We start from the raw sequence: 16,397 nt of genomic DNA, 5'->3' as shown, positions 1-16,397 counted from the left end.
GTGTCCTCAACAAGCAACCACAGTGCCGAATCCCCCGGACCCTTCTGCTGTGGTGATTGCACAACAATCCAGAAATTCTGTCCTCTCTATAATCTTAGGCAGATCATGTTTCTTCCTCTCTCTGAGCTCTGTAGACATTTGAACAGAGGCAATATGTAGATCTGCCACTAAGCCATGTTGCCTTTCACCTTGAGCAAGGCAGCAACCAGCAGCATACAGGTGGAAGGCTATGAAATCCGGTTCTCCTCAGAACCCTTCAGCAGCTAGACTTCAGGCATGGAAGAGGCTACTGATCCTTCTCTCCAGGTGGTTAATTCTGAAGACTAGTCTATAGAGCTGGGTGAATGTTTTTTGGATGAATATTTTATTTACTGAAATGTTTTGGTGGCCCAAAAAAGATTTTTTAGTTTTTTTTAGTTTTGTTTCAACAAGAAAACTGAAAAAAAAATTCATCTTGGAGCAACTGAACTATTATTATTATTATGTAGGTTAGGCTAGCTAGCAAGCAAGGAAATAAATGATTTTCCCAGCTCTACTTGTATGAAAAGTCCACAATGGGAACATACGTATGCTCTGTTCTCAGGCCGTTTGATTTTCACTTGGTCTCCAAAACCCATCTGAGCATGATGAAATATCAATTGAGGAGACAAGTGAAGCTATGTATTGAAAAGCTTCTTTCCCTGACGAAATCAAATCAGGGTCGTGGTGGTGAAAGCGCTGAAACCTACTGAATAGACTAGACCACCAGAGAGGTAACAGTGGATGTTTTTTATCACCCGTAGGAAGCTTTCTCTGGCTCCTCTGTCTAATTTTAGAATCTGGTCTATTCTCCATTGCCCTGAGAGGATAAGAACGGAGGGTGAAGGATCCCCTGTGCTCAGGGTCACAAACTGAGCCCAACCAAAGGCTTTGACACAAACTCAAATGACGCTTCAGCTTCCTCCACAAGGATCACCAGAGTAACACAAACAAACCCCAAGAAGAACAATCCTCTTCTGCTTTCATTTAGGCCCATCGCCACCCTCTCCACTTCTTCTTCCTACCACTAGAGGCTCTTCCAGGAAAACCCATGGAGCCAATACTAACTCTTTCCTAGAAGCCCAGGAGGGGTTTTGATACCACCTCACATGAGCTGACAGGAGTTAGATTCTGTGTAACGGAGCCCTTAGCTTTGCCTGCTCCCCAGCCTTGCTCTCCTGAGGCTCTTAGGCAGGAAATGTCTCTTCCTGTCTCTGAGCTTTAGTAGAACAGGAAGTGAGGTCAAATTGACATTTCCATCCTCTGAGAGTGAGGGAGAATTTTCTCCTCTTCTAGCCTAGCTAAGAGAGGGGAAAATAACCCTTCAGGAGCTGACTGTCCCCCTTCAGCCATCTTTAGCGTCTCTACTTCTTCCTACATTGGCTCCAGCTCTGCACTGGGCATATAAGTACTTCGGTGTCATATCCCTCCCAGCCCTTTTTATTGTCATGGAGATTGTTTCAGGCTGCGGACGGAGTCAGCTCTCTGCCTATCGACTGGATCACACTGTCTTCATTTCTTGTATATTTCTCTAACTCCTCGTTACTGCATTTGTGATGATTTATAAAAACCAGCCTGAGAGTAAAACAAGATGGCAATAAAAATCAATATACTGTGCTAAAAATACCAAGGGAACAGTAAGGAGATTTGTAGCTCAGAGCTTGCGTTAACATCGTTTGAAGACATGCAAGATGATGAGGGTTCAAAAATATGATGGGAAAATGTTATTTAAAAAGGGGAAAGTGATGTTGTATGTTAAAAGGAGGGTTTAGAGAGTTCCAATTATTATGTTCTGATTCCTCACACCCCAACCCTGCCTAGCCAGGAGAGTAGCGGAAATGTGATCATCAGTCAATAGATTTCTCTGACATGAAAAGGATACATGAGGCTGTTTGTAGTTAGCTCAACATAAATAAAAGTGAGGGGGAAACTGCTGGCTGGGAGCTAAATATGCAGGACAAAGGGTTGGGATTCTTCTATGCTCAGGTTTGTTATGGAGTTGGCAGTCTCCCAAATGATGGTCTGTTCCTTCCCTCAAAATGCCGGCTAAGCCTCTCCTTTTGAATGTAAAGTTCCATGAAAGGAAAAAAATAATGAGGAAGAAAGCATAGAAGCTATGGATCTAGTTAAGAAAGGACTTGGAGTGATAAAGGACCAAAGGAGAGAAAGCAACACTGTTTCTGCCTGGTTTTGAACCAAGGACTTTTTGCATGTTAGATAAATGTGATCACCACTACACTACAGAAACCAGTTGCTAGCAGCTTTGGGGCCCTTTTCAAGGACTTTCTCAGTAACTGCTAAGCCAGCTGATTTGCCTTTGAAGAACAGGGAAACAAAGGGCATCAAGAACTTACGTTTTTTGGATGACTCAAGAAAAGGGAGTAGCATTGTCCCCCTCGGGTAGCCCCTGTTCAATTCCAGGTCAGAAAACAAAACTCTTCTGCAAGAATATCCAGAAAATATTGTGTTTCACTTCACTTCAGAAGTACAGTTGTGTGGCAATTAAATTATGACCCTAAAGTTTCATAAAAGCAAAGAACGCTAAACAAAATAGTGTGGGAAATACGGATGTATCTGAGAAAATGGCTTGGAATGAAGAAAGACAAAAATTGATCGGTCAAGAGAACAGGCCCTGTTCCCCCTGGTTTGGAGCTTCTCTCACAACTACTGGAATAGAAAAGCTAAGCAAATGGGGTTCTATTGTTGCAAAGGAGATTGAAGTGAGGCCATTTTCTCCAGATAGAAGAAAATTTTCATGTCAGGAGTGGGATTTGAAACCACATCTCTATGCAGAGACCAGAACATCCAAGAGATAGGAAAAAAAGAGCCTTCAAACTAGCACGTTAGACCAGTCCACCATCTTAACACTACAAAAAACATGACTTATCAACCCTAGTTTTCATTAATATTTGATGAACTCTTTAGGGAGGTCAAGATGGCACATCTCTTTCAACTACTAGAGACCTTCTACAGCACAGCTGATTTTTAGACACACTCACCCAGACCTCAAGTTACACGTTTCCTGGTGCTCCATGAGTTCTGTGGTGTTGGAATCTCCCTGCTCACGTTTTAAGTGAACAAAAGATGGGTGCTGGCATTCTGAGAAAGTAATGGTGAACCTCAAAATCCTGCCCTGGGGGCCAGAAAGTTAAGCAACCAGCACCCACAACCTCTACCATGATAGCATCCTGTCTGGGAACAACTTACTTATCAATAGCTGGGGTGTGAAATCCTCATTTCTTTGTTGTTCTATCACTGTAGTCCCCACTTTCCTATTGCTTGTCTGTATAATCTCTGTCTGGTTCTGTGACTGTTTCTGTCTGCTGTATAATTAATTTGTTGGGTGTAAACCAACTAAGGTGATGGGGTATAATTGGTTAGATAATCATGTTACAATATGTTAGGATTGGTTAGTTAAATTTCAGTAAAATGATTGGTTAAGGCATAGCTAAGCAGAACTCAAGTTTTACAATATAGTCTGCAGTCAATCAGGAAGTAAGTGGGGGGGAATGGGAATGGGAATGGGGGTAGGGGAATTGGAATTATGTTTTGCTAATGGGGGGGAATAGGAACAGGGAATTGGAACAGGGACACAGGCAAAGCTCTGTGGTGTCAGAGCTGGGAAGGGGGACACTGAGGAAGGAAATTGGAATCATTGCTTGCTGGAAGTTTACCCCAATAAACATAGAATTGTTTGCACTTTTGAACTTCATGTATTGCTGCTCTCTGGTCATGCGAGAAGGACCAGGGAATGGGAGGGTGATGGGATAAACCCTCTAACAGGTACGTCTTTCAGGGTGTGAGAAACCTCAGAACCAGTATAATTAAGCTGACCTAAGCCATGGTTAGATAGTGCTAAATGAAAGGAAAGATTGTTCTGTCAATGTAGCTTATTACAGGGATGGAAAACCCCTCCCCTCACTCTAGCAACTGTCTTCTCCACAGTGCTACAGCAGCATTTTAAGTGTAGACAGCCTCAGAATGAGACCAGATTTGGCTCTGTGGAGGCTCAGGCACTAACACAACAGCAATGACAATACACTAATGCTTTCACAGTTGGCAAGATTCAAAACTGCTTGGGGAGACCTCAATGGGTTTCTAGTCTATCACTTTAACCACTCGGCCACAACTACTTAATATATGGCTGATTTACTACACAATGACTCTGTTCTCACTGAATTGTCACTTCAAATGGCTCAGACCAGCTTCCCCAGCACACTCACGGCTGTGCATTAGTGTAAGTGTGTCCTTATCTGAACAGCGAGAGTTCCTGCCCATTTCCCTTCCAGCTGGAGCATGATTAGAATGTGTTTGTGGTTAACGACATTGCTGTAGATTGTGGTTCATTCCCCATACTGACAATTCAGACAGTCTGTTTCCCATTCGAATCTCCACCATATCATTCCAGTAGCCGGGGGCAGGATTTTTCTGGGGCACTGAAATGTTTCAGGGGATTGATGCGTGAGCTCAGCCTTGCATTCCATCCCTGATGTTTCATGGACTAACAACAGCAGCAGAAAGAAAGACCCGAGCCAATATCTCCCTGGCAGGGATGCAGGTGGCCATGTCCCCTCTGTCTGAACATCGCCATTGCAGGAGAGAGGGGTTCACTGGAATCGAATGCCCTGGCTCAGACAAGAGACACAGGGAGGTTTTGCTGTGCATGGATCCATGCAAAGGAAATTGTGTCTCTGTGTGAAAATGGGGAGGGAAATGAAACACCCACATGGTGGTGTCTAAGGCAGAAGGGACCCCTATAGGATTAGAACAGGATAAGTTCTCAAGCAGCATGTTTCTTACTTTGCCCATCTGTCAATTTTGATTATTATCGATGGAAATATTTTGCCATTGGGTCGTGTGTTTCCACAGAAATTGACATTTACCAACAAATACGTAATTCTTCCAGTCCTGCTGAGTCTGCCAGTGGTGAGTTTAGAAGGACAGAGTCACTCTTCCCACTCCCCATGCCAGGCCTGTGCTCTCCAGAGTGTCAACTTCCCATACAGCTGGCATCCTTCCCTGATCTCCCTTCAGATGTCTATCCCCCATCCCCACTTCTGGGATCCCCTCTGAACACTGTCCAACTCCCCTGCTGCCCAGATCCCTTCCCATTCCTTTGATTTCCTGCCTCCCCTCTGAGCAAAAGCTCTAGATTGTTCCTACACTGGGAATTGAATCCAGGCTGCCTGCATGAAAACACCAGGAATCCTGGCCACTAGACCATATGGGACTTGCACAAACAGCAATCCATTTACACATTCACTAACACATTCACATATTCACATTCATTAACATTTAAAAGTAGCCATTCAAAAAACTTCAAAAACAGACTTCAAAGAGAATTTGCAGAGTTACAATTTATTTACAAACTTAACACCATTAATTTGAGCTTGAATAGGGATTGGGAGTGGCTGGCTCACCACAAAAGCAATGTTCCCTCTCTTGGTATTGACACCTCCCTATCAATTATTGGGGGTGGACCGCATCCGCCCTGACTGAATTGGCCTTCAGCACTGGTTCTCCCCTTGTAAGGTAACTTCCTTCACTTCATGTTCCGATAAATATTTATGCCTGTAGCTGCAATTTTCACCCCATGCATCTGAAGAAGTGGGTTTTTGACCCATGGACGCTTATGCCCAAATAAATTTGTTAGTCCTTACGGTGCCACCAGACTCCTCGCTGTTTTCGTGAAGTAAAAGCAAAACGCATTCTGAGCTGATCTTAACCCTTTCAATGCCCTTACAAACTTAGATGCTTCTCACCACAGGCTGGCTGGTTGCTTTTCAGCCAGGCTCTCCCCTTTGATCAGCGCTTCAGTCGCTTGGTGTAGGCGGAGCTGGAAGAGAGAGATAAAGCATAGTGAATGTCTCTCCTTTTATCATGTCCTTTCTTCCCTCTTGGCTTTGCCCCCCCACCTTCAGAGTCAGGTTAGCAGCACTGCGTCTCTCCAAGCAAGGCTGAGCAATTCCCCTCGTGTGGCCTTCGTGCAGGTGAGTCATTGCGTTGTAGCTCCCTTGCTGGACAATGGCTGTTGATGGGTTGTTTGACACCCTGTCTGGGCGTTGGTTACTTTCCTTGCTGTTGCCACTGGGGAGCTAATATCTGGCTGATTCCCCCAACTTAGGGTATGGCTACACTGGCGATTTGCAGCGCTGGAAAGCCTCTACCAGCGCTGCAATTAGTAAGTGGCCACACCTGCAAGGCACTTCCAGCGCTGCAACTCCCTGGCTGCAGCGCTGGCCGAACACCCCTCTCGGCATGGGGAATAAGGATTCCAGCGCTGGTGCTGCAGCGCTGGTCATCAAGTGTGGCCACACACCAGCGCTGTGATTGGCCTCCAGGGAATAAGGTGTATCCCAGAATGCCTGTTCAGCCACTCTGCTCATCAGGTCAGAAACTCTACTTCCCTGGCCTCAGGTGACCCGCCCTTTAAATGCCCCGGGAATTTTAAAAATCCCCTTCCTGTTTGCTCAGCCAGGTTTGGAATGCAATCAGTGAATCTTTACAGGTGACCATGCCTCCACGTGGCAAACGAGCCCCAGCATGGAGAAATGGCGAGCTGATGGACCTCATCAGTGTTTGGGGGGAGGAATCTGTCCAGGCACAGCTGCGCTCTAGCTGTAAGAATTATGATACCTTTGCCCAGGTATCGAGAGCCATGATGGAAAGGGGCCATGAGCGTGACACGGTGCAGTGCAGGGTAAAAGTAAAGGAGCTGCGGAGTGCCTATTGCAAAGCACGCGAGGGAAACCGCAGATCCGGCAGTGCCCCCACGACCTGCCGGTTTTACAAGGAGCTGGATTTGATTTATGGGGGTGACCCCTCTGTAAATCCAAGGACCACGATGGACAGTTCAGAGCCGGTAGAGGAGGGGGAGAGGAAGGGGGAGGCAGACAGTGAGGCTACTGTGGTGGGGGAAGCCAGCCCGGAGGAGGCATGCAGTCAGGAGCTCTTCTCAAGCCAGGAGGAAGCTAGCCAGTCGCAGCCCCTGGAACTTGCTGCAGAAGAATCACAGGAGCAGGTCCCAGGTAAGCAGCTTTTATTGCAATGCAAAGGTTTTGGGAGAGGAGGGGGATGGTATGGCTGCATGCCTGCATGCCTAGACATGGAATATCCCATTGATGTGGTCTATCACGTCGCAGTAATCTGCCTCTGTAATCTCTTCAAAAGTTTCTGCAAGAGCATAGGCAATGCGCGTGACCAAGTTTAAAGGGAGAGCCATTGTGGTCCCTGTCCCATTCAGGCTAACGCGTCCGCGCCACTGTTCCAGGACGGGTGGGGGAACCATGCTTGCACAGAGGCACGCTGCATACGGACCCGGGCGGAATCCGCATTGTTGTAGGAGACCCTCCCTTGCTTCTTTGGTAACCCGCAGAAGGGAGATATCTTCCAGTATTAACTCCTGTGGGAAATGGAGGGAGTGTTTCAGTGCTGGTTTCCCCAACTGCATAGCGCGGCAGGCAGTAACCCGAGGGTTAACAAAGCCCCGAAACAGGCAGCCTAGCCATGAAGCAAGAAGCACCCTGCTCGAGCACACCGCGGAAGGCAACCCCAGGGTTAATTCCTGAGGGAGATGGAGGTGCTGCGTTTAACAAATCAGCAGCACCCTGCTCGAGCACACCGCGGAAGGCAACCCCAGGGTTAATTCCTGAGGGAGATGGAGGTGCTGCGTTTAACAAAGCACCAGCACCCTGCTCGAGCACACCGCAGAAGGAAAGCCCAGGGTTAATTCCTGAGGGAGATGGAAGTGCTGCGTTTAACAAAGCACCAGCACCCTGCTCGAGCACACCGTGGAAGGAAAGCCCAGGGTTAATTCCTGAGGGAGATGGAAGTGCTGCGTTTAACAAAGCACCAGCACCCTGCTCGAGCACACCGCGGAAGGAAAGCCCAGGGTTAATTCCTGAGGGAGATGGAAGTGCTGCGTTTAACAAATCAGCAGCACCCTGCCCGAGCACACCGCGAAAGGCAACCCCAGGGTTAAGTACCATTACCATTTCTGGGAGGCTGTGAATTCTCCAGCAGTTGCTGAAATGTGTGAGGAATGCTTGTGAGACTGTAAAATAACTTCAGATTATACACAATGGAAGCTCTCTTAAAATGTATCATTTGCTGCATTTTTACAGTGACCTTGAGTAGTCCTGGGCCAGTCTTATCAGTGACTGAAAGAAAGCTGCAAAACCTGAGGAGGAAACCGAACAAGAGCAAAGAAGAACTGTTGAAGTCAGTAATGAACCAGTGTGCAACAGAGAATAAAAATGCGCAGGAATGGAGAGAAAAGATCCATCACTGGAGGCAAACAGAAAGCAGGAGAAAGGCGTTGACGCTGAAGAAAACCACGAGGCAGCTTATAAACCTCATTGCGCGCCAAAAAGACTGTATGCAGTCAATGGTAGCAATGCAGGCAGAGCACTACCGTGCCAAACCCCCACCCTCCCAAACCTCTTTCCCCTATGCACCAATGTCAGCTCCAAGTCCCGTTCCCCAGCATCCAGGTTCTTACCTACACCATCACCAGCTGCCCCCGACACCTGTACGGTCACCTATGAGCCCAGAGAACTATGACCCTTACCCTCTGCACTCAACCCCCATCACCATGCAACAGTACAATCCTGAGGTGCACAGCACTCCTGGCAGTACATATGCAAAACCATGAATGTACAGTTCAACAACCAACCCCCCTGCCCGTGTACTTCCTTTTTTTTAAATAAATGATTTCTTTGATTATGAATCAGTTTTTATTATTGCATAAAGTGAAAGATAACAAACCCCAATGAAAACACAGGTAACAAACATCAAGGAAAACACAGCCACTTAAAAGCACTGTAACCAGTGCACGTCACTCCTGGTCAAGGCAAAAAAACATTACTGTTGGCTTTCAGTCTCAAATTTCTCCCTCAAGGCATCCCTAATCCTTGTTGCCCTGTGGTGGGCGTCTCTAGTAGCCCTGCTGTCTGGCTGTGCAAATTCAGCCTCCAGGAGTTGCACCTCGTTGGTCCATGCCTGGCTGAATGCTTCACCCTTCCCTTCACAAATATTATGGAGGGTACAGCACGCGGATAGAACCGCAGGGATGCTGCTTTCCCCCAAATCTAGCTTCCCATACAGACATCTCCAGCGAGCTTTTAAACGGCCAAAAGCACACTCCACAGTCATTCGGCATCGGCTCAGCCTGTAGTTGAAACGGTCCTGGCTCCTGTTCAGCTTCCCTGTATATGGTTTCATGAGCCAAGGCATTAATGGGTAAGCGGGGTCCCCAAGGATCACAATGGGCATTTCAACGTCCCTTACTGTTATCTTTCGGTCTGGGAAAAATGTACCTTCCTGCATCTTCCTGAACAGGCCACTGTTCCGAAAGATGCGTGCATCATGCACTTTCCCAGGCCAGCCTGTGTAAATATCAATGAAACAACCACGGTGATCCACAAGCGCCTGGAGAACCATAGAGAAATACCCCTTGCGATTAATGTACTCGTAGGCTAGGTGGGGTGGTGCCAGAATAGGAATATGCGTCCCATCTATTGCCCCTCCACAGTTAGGGAAACCCATTTCTGAAAAGCCATCCACAATGTCCTGCACGTTCCCCACAGTCACGGTTCTCCTCAGCAGGATGCGATTAATGGCCCTGCAAACTTGCATCAACACGATTCCAACGGTCGATTTTCCCACCCCAAACTGGTTCCCGACCGACCGGTAGCTGTCTGGAGTTGCCAGCTTCCAGATTGCAATAGCCACCCGCTTTTCCACCGTCAGGGCAGCTCTCAATCTTGTGTCCTTGCGCCGCAGAGTGGGGGCGAGCTCAGCACACAGTCCCATGAAAGTGGCTTTTCTCATACGAAAGTTCTGCAGCCACTGCTCGTCATCCCAGACTTCCATGACAATGTGATCCCACCACTCACTGCTTGTCTCACGAGCCCAAAAGCGGCGTTCCACGGTGCTGAGCATTTCCGTTACCGCCACAAGCATTTTCATGTCACCCGCTTTAGGAAAATCCATATCATCATCGGACTCCTCACTGTCACTTTGGAGCTGAAGGAGGAATAGCTCAACTGCCAAACGTGATGTGCTGGCGACAGTCAGCAGCAAATTCCTCAGCAGCTCAGGCTCCATTTCACAGCGTGCTGAACTGACAATGGCAAGAAACGTGGACGGCGAAACTGAGACTGCTGGGAAGTGAAGCGATGCACCACGGGGCGTTGGAACAGGAAGCGGAATGACCCACACACTTCCTTCCCCTTCCCACAATACTCAGCGCCAAAACGGCGCCAAAACGGGATGAGGTGCTCTGTGGGATAGCTGCCCACAATGCACCTCTCAGTACAGCGCTGGAAATGCTGCCAATGTGGCCACACTGCAGCGCTGGTAGCTGTCAGTGTGGCCACACTGCAGCGCTGGCCCTGCACAGCTGGACAACCAGCGCTGCAAACTACCAGCGCTGCAACTCGTCAGTGTAGCCATACCCTTACAGCCTAGTGACAACCACACTACACAATTCTCATAACGTCATACGCATGAATGGTATACATAGATGGGTAGAGAAATGACTTGCAGCAGATCATATCCTTTCCCCTGATACCTTACAAGTCATGCTTTATATGTAAGATCACGATTATATGAAAATGAGGAATATGGGGGTTACAGCCCGCTCCCCCAAAGGTCTAGAATGTCACACTGAGATTCGATTTTCATTTCTTATGTAACCAACTTTGACCTCTCTGCCTAACACTTATAATCACTTACAGTCTATCTTTCTGTAGTTAATAAACTTATTTTAATGTTTTACACTGACTTGTGAAATTGTCCAAAGTGCTTGGGAAAGCTGCTCAGATTTAAAAGGCTGGTGTATGTTCACTTTTTTTTTGAGAAAGTGGCGAATTAATTAATAAGCTTGCACTTTTTAAGAGGTTTTGAGCAGTGTAAGATGGTACATTTCTGAGGTGCAAGGCTGAGGGCTGGGGAGATATTCTGGTGTCTCTCTATGTATAATTGAGGAGTGGCTTATAGAACATTCATGCTACTTAGTTGGGTGCATTGCTGCATGTTGTTGGCTGAGTGATCACAGCACATGGAGGGGGTTTTGCTGCTTGTCACTAGTGCAGCATTGTAAGATACAGCCCAGGCTGGAGAAATAAGAGGACAGAGCAGTCCTACTGTTTGGGTTTGTACCCCACAGATCCCACCACACAGAGACTCTCCTATGACCAGCCGTGGTAATATTGTGCTTAGTGCCTTGTAGCTCCAAGAGCTGCAGATGCAAGATGAGTTACAGCGACCTTGATCTTGTTTCCATGTTTATCCGATGCCTCTTTTCTACACTTGTCAGCAAAAAGACACGTTTCTTTTGCAAGCATTTGTATGGCTAGCCAGAGTCGGGCTTCTCCATTAACAAAAAAGATCGACCAAAAGGTGACAAGAGGAGGCACGTTCAGCAAGACAGCACTGGATGCTGGACCTGCTTTTTATCCAGCAGGTCTCTTGGCAAGCTCTGAAATAACAGTAGCTCCAGGTCCCATCAGGGCTGCCCAGATGGTGGAGTAAGTGGGGCAATTTGCCCTGGTCCCCGCAGGGGCCCCAACAAGAGTTTTTTGGGGCTCTTGGAGTGGGGTCCTTCACTAACTCCGGGAGCTCTGGAAAACTCTCGTGGGGTCCGGGCCTCCGGAGATTCTTCCACTCTGGGTCTTCGGCGGCAATTCGGCGGCGGGGGGTCCTTCATGAATGAAAAGTGACTTCATTGAAGTGTTGAAGTGCCTTAATGGAGAGAAAAAATTGGGTATGAAAGGGCTCTTGAATCTCGCAGAGAAAGGCATAACAAGACCCAATGGCTGGAAGGTGAAAAGAGACAAATTCATATTACAACTAAGGCACAAATATTCAACAGCGAGGATGATTCACCACAGGAACAAGCTACCAAGGAAAGTGGTGGATTCTCCATCTCCTGATGTCATTCAATGAAGACTAGATGCCTTTCTGGAATGTGTTTGCTCAAAAAGTATCTATTGTGTCATACAGGAGGCCTGTGATATGCAGGGGGTCAGATTAGCTGCTCTAATGGTCTCTTCTGACCATAAAGTCGAATAATTTCTGAAAAACGGAGTGTAGCATTGGGATCAGCGTCTGATATTTTCCTGTCTAGCCGGCTTGCTTCCTAGAACGAACGCTCCTGGAGTGGAGTGATCCACAGGGAGTAGCTCAAACCTCCAAAGTGCCTGGCCAGGGGCAGGACATTAGCACAGCAAGGGAGGGGTGTGGCAGTGACATCACAAAGGCTTTTTGCAGGACCTCAGACTATTGGTCAAAGGTGGTGGGGAGGTGGTGACCTCACAGAGAGATGCTGACTTCAGCCAGGCAGGACAGGGGTGAGGGGCCAGGGAAACCTCAGAGACCCCTGTGGCTTTGCTTCAGCAAGTCTCCTTCTCCAGGTCTCTCTCTGAGGACTGAGAGAGTATTTGGGTTCAGGTATGTGAGCGCCAGGAGGAACCTCTTTCGAGTTTTCTCCTTCCCTTTTAGTGATTTTACTAGAAAACAGCCGTCCCTGTTTAGAAGGTAAGAGCCTCCTGGAGGGAAAGGGTGTCATGGGGGTGTCACAGTTCAGATGCCGGTGCCTCCCCCAATGTAAGGAAGTTCCTGCCACCCTGCTCTGTGTTCGCAGTGTGGGAGAGAGCAGCATCCACGGCAGTGATTTGCTCCTGGCTGCCAGAGCAGAGCAGCAGGCTCAGCTGTCAGAACTTCCCAGAGCGATGAAAGGGGAGGGGCCTATGGCTCTGTAGCAGGAATGCAGGGCAGCCGAGTTCACGGCAGGCATTGTGGGATACTGGAGGAGGCCAGTTATGGTGATATAATGAACAGCAGCGTCTACTCTGTCACTTTAAGTTTGCTGCAAAAAGCTCTAGCCCTGTCATCGAAGTCGTTTTATTTTGTCACCAAAACAGGGCTGTTTTGTCGCCAGACGTGGCATTGCAGTGTGTGCACCAGCCACAAGCTGCTGACCGAGGGAGCGTTGTGTGTTTTTCACACACCTGAGCAATATAATTCTGCTGAAACAACTTTGTAGTGCAGACCTGGCCAAAGATTGACTCACACACAACTTGCAAGGAAAACCTCACCTGCTCCTCTGCTTTGCAGAATCCAAACACAAGTAAAGCTTGTTAGGCCCCTGTAAAGAGGGCAGGGAGTCAGGTGTGGGCAGGGCCGGCTCTGGCTTTTTTGCCACCCAAGCAAAAAAAAATGGGGTGGGGCCACCGGAGCAACAAAACAGGGGGGAAAGAACGGCACGGGTGGAGCGGCAAAGCGGGGGTGTGGGGGGGGGATACGGCACGGCTGAAGCAGCAAAGCGGGGGGGGACTCGACGTGGCTGGAGTGGCAAAGTGGCGGGGGACAACACAAAAATGGTGGGGCTGGAGCAGCAAAGCTGGGGGGGAGGGACACGGCACAGCTGGAGCAGCAAAGTGGGGGGCAGGGGACAACACAAAAACGGTGGGGCTGGAGCAGCAAAGCAGCGGGGTGGGGGGAAAACAACGGCGCAGCCGGCAAAGCAGGGGAAAAACAAAATAAAAAACCCCACAGGGCGGCCGGAGCCAGGGGACTCCCTGTGCTGCAGAGTGCGCACCCGGTCTAGTGGGGGGGAAGGGGAGGGAACGGGGGGAGAGAGAAGGGGGGTGGCCAGCGCTTCAGCGGGGCACTCACCACGCGGCCCCGACCGCCGCACCGCCTGGCACCCTCACTCCTTCTCTAGACTAACCAGTCCTAATATACTGTAACATGGTTATATTCCACCACCTTCATTGGTTTACACCCAACAAAATGAATTATACAGCAGACAGAAACAATCACAGACCCAGACAGAGGCCATGCAAATAAACATACAAAACAATACAGAAGTGAGGCTTTCACAACTACATCTATACAGACATAAGGGTTTTCCAGCTGCGTCTATTGATAAGTGAGTTCTTGCCAGACAGGATGCTACCAAACTAAGTTTCCCTTTCTCTGGAGGTGACAGGAATATCAGGACAGGATTGTGTCCCTAACAGCCCAATAGCACCTTATTTCAATGTGACTAGTTGGGAATGTGAGGATGTGACCATACACTTCCCACCTTATGGCTGCCTTTGCTGCTTAGCCGAAGAACCAGGCCTCAGACTGTCACAGTAAGAGAAGGCCATTACACAGACAGACAGTGATTTTTTATTCTCTCTTTTATATATTTATAACTAGCTAAGTGATAAAAATACACCTAAATTCTTAAAGTACAGGCCTTTGCAGACAGGCCCGAATCTCTGTATCCTAACAGTCCTCGAGGTCAGGCAGCCTCTGGGTAAGGGGTTGGGGACTCAGATCCTTCCACTGGCCAATTCCACCAGGGTCGTGTATAAACCAGGTAAGTTTGCCACAATAGCCAGACCAGATGCCCCCTTTACACACTTGTGCTCTGTCCTCATTGCTTCTCTGTCTCTCTTCCCCTCATCTCTGCTGCTCCTGCTCTGGGCTTTCTCAGCACCTGGCCCCACAGCACTTCCTGGAGGCCAGAGACTGTGCTTTCTGCACCTGCAGCCTCTCTCCTGATTGCTAAGGAAAGGAACCTTTCCAGGAAATGGCCACAGCTTCTGGGAATCCCTGTGTAGCTGTGAACAGAATTTGGCTCCTGGTACACAAGGCAACTTAAAAGCTGAGTGCTTAGACAGGGGCTTGAACCCTGGACCCTCAGATTAAGAGCCTGATGCTCTACCAATTGAGCTACCTGGGCTTGTTGAAACTGTCTTCACTGTTCAGCACACGAGTGAGCAGGCAGGCAAAAGAGAGGCAAAAAAAGTCCCAGCAACCCCTCCTCTTTTTCTGCACAGCCAGTGCCTGTCAGCAGGATTCCTCCTCCTCCTCAGGGAGACTAAATCTCCGCACCTAGACAGCTGGTCTGTCTGCTGCACCCCAATCCCCCATGCCTGAGCCTCCCTGCCAAAGCCCTGCACCTGGCTCCAGAGAATTAAGTCTCACGTGTCGCTGGGAACTTGACTTCTTGTGCCCAGAGAGTCTCGGCCCCCCTCAGTAGATGACCTGAGAAACACAGTGTCCGGCTTTTCCAAATAAGAGCTTAGACCCCCTCATCATGTGGCCTAAAGGATAAGGCATCTCCCTGTGGATCGGATGATTCAGGATTTGAGTCCCCTCATGGTTGTGCTCACTTTGTGCTGCAAGTCCTGCTCCCTTCAGGGCTGGAACCTCTTCTTGGCCGCTCAGGCCAATGCTCTGGCTTCAGCTAGAGCCCCGGGAAGGACTTGGGGGGTGGGCGTCACAAAGGCTGGGGCATGAGCCCCAGGTGCTTCCAGTCTCGCCTTTGCCCTTCCTGACTTGCCAAAGAAACTGGGCGGCCCCACTGCCAAAGTGAGCACCTGGAGTGGGAACCCTAAGAGGCCCCACCAAGGGGCTGGCCCTGCTTTCCTACCATCTTCTGATGTTGGCCACAGAGCATCAGCAGCTGCCCTGAGGGTGGCCTCCAGTGGGGGTTTGGCATGCCAGGGAGCAGCCTGGCCAGGTATCTATCTGCTGGCCACATACAGGCATGGTTCTCCCCTCCTCTTGCCCTGACCTCTGTTACTCTGAGGCTTTTAAGCCTGCCCTTGGAGCCATCAACACCAGCTGCCTCTGCTCTAGGTGCCCAGAGGAGGAGAGGTGTGCTGGGCTCCAGCCTGAAACTCTTCCTCTTCCTGACTATGAAGCCTGGCCCTGGCACTGCTTTCTTCAAGCGCCAGGTGGGCAAGAGGAACAGCACAGTGGCAAGTGCCAGACTTGTGGGCACCAGGTGAAGCCGTGAGAATCCCAACCCTCAGGTGTCAGTAGCCAGCTCTAGAGCCCTGACCCACTGCAGCCGTCCCACCCAGAGCCTGAGTGGAAAGACTTGTTCTTGTACAACAGGAGGCAGGGAAGTTGAGCACTGGGAGCTCCAGGGCTTTACCACAAGCCAACACAACGTCTAACTGAGATTTGAACTTAGATTGCAGGATTCAGAGTCCTGAGTGCTGCCCGTTATACCATGGGACCAACTTGTGCTGCTTTCTCTGCACATTGGTGACTCTCACGGGGCTGGCTCATGTAAGGGACTGTTGGCCCCTTACTAAAACTTAGTAGGGGGTATGGTTGGCTAGTTCCCAGTCCCAATAGAAGGGTGAAGGGCCAATGGGAAATCAGGCCCCTGAGACTGACAGTCCCCAGGGGCAATGGGGAGAGGCCAAAGCTCCAAGTTAGCCACACTGACAGGCCAGGCAGTGTAATGAGGGAATCACCAGGCCAGGGGGTCCCATCCTCCGTGGGAGCTGGAACTGCCTGGGCCAGAGTGGGGCGGAGCTAAGGAGAGAGCAGGAGCCCGAGAAGAGCCGGGGAGCAGAGCTGCA

The 16,397-nt window shown here is 49.2% G+C and overlaps 1 non-coding gene across 1 annotated transcript; it reads right to left on the bottom strand.

Moving 5' to 3' along the window:
- Nucleotides 1–14,685: 14,685 nt before the first annotated feature.
- Nucleotides 14,686–14,758, bottom strand: TRNAK-CUU. The gene has a single exon. It is a non-coding gene; the product is annotated as a tRNA-Lys (tRNA).
- Nucleotides 14,759–16,397: the final 1,639 nt, after the last annotated feature.

The sequence above is a fragment of the Mauremys mutica genome, unplaced genomic scaffold, assembly GCF_020497125.1.
Source record: "Mauremys mutica isolate MM-2020 ecotype Southern unplaced genomic scaffold, ASM2049712v1 Super-Scaffold_100198, whole genome shotgun sequence".
NCBI lineage: Eukaryota > Metazoa > Chordata > Testudines > Geoemydidae > Mauremys > Mauremys mutica.
The sequence above is the reverse complement of the archived record's forward strand: the minus strand, read 5'-3'. Positions and strand labels throughout refer to the sequence as shown.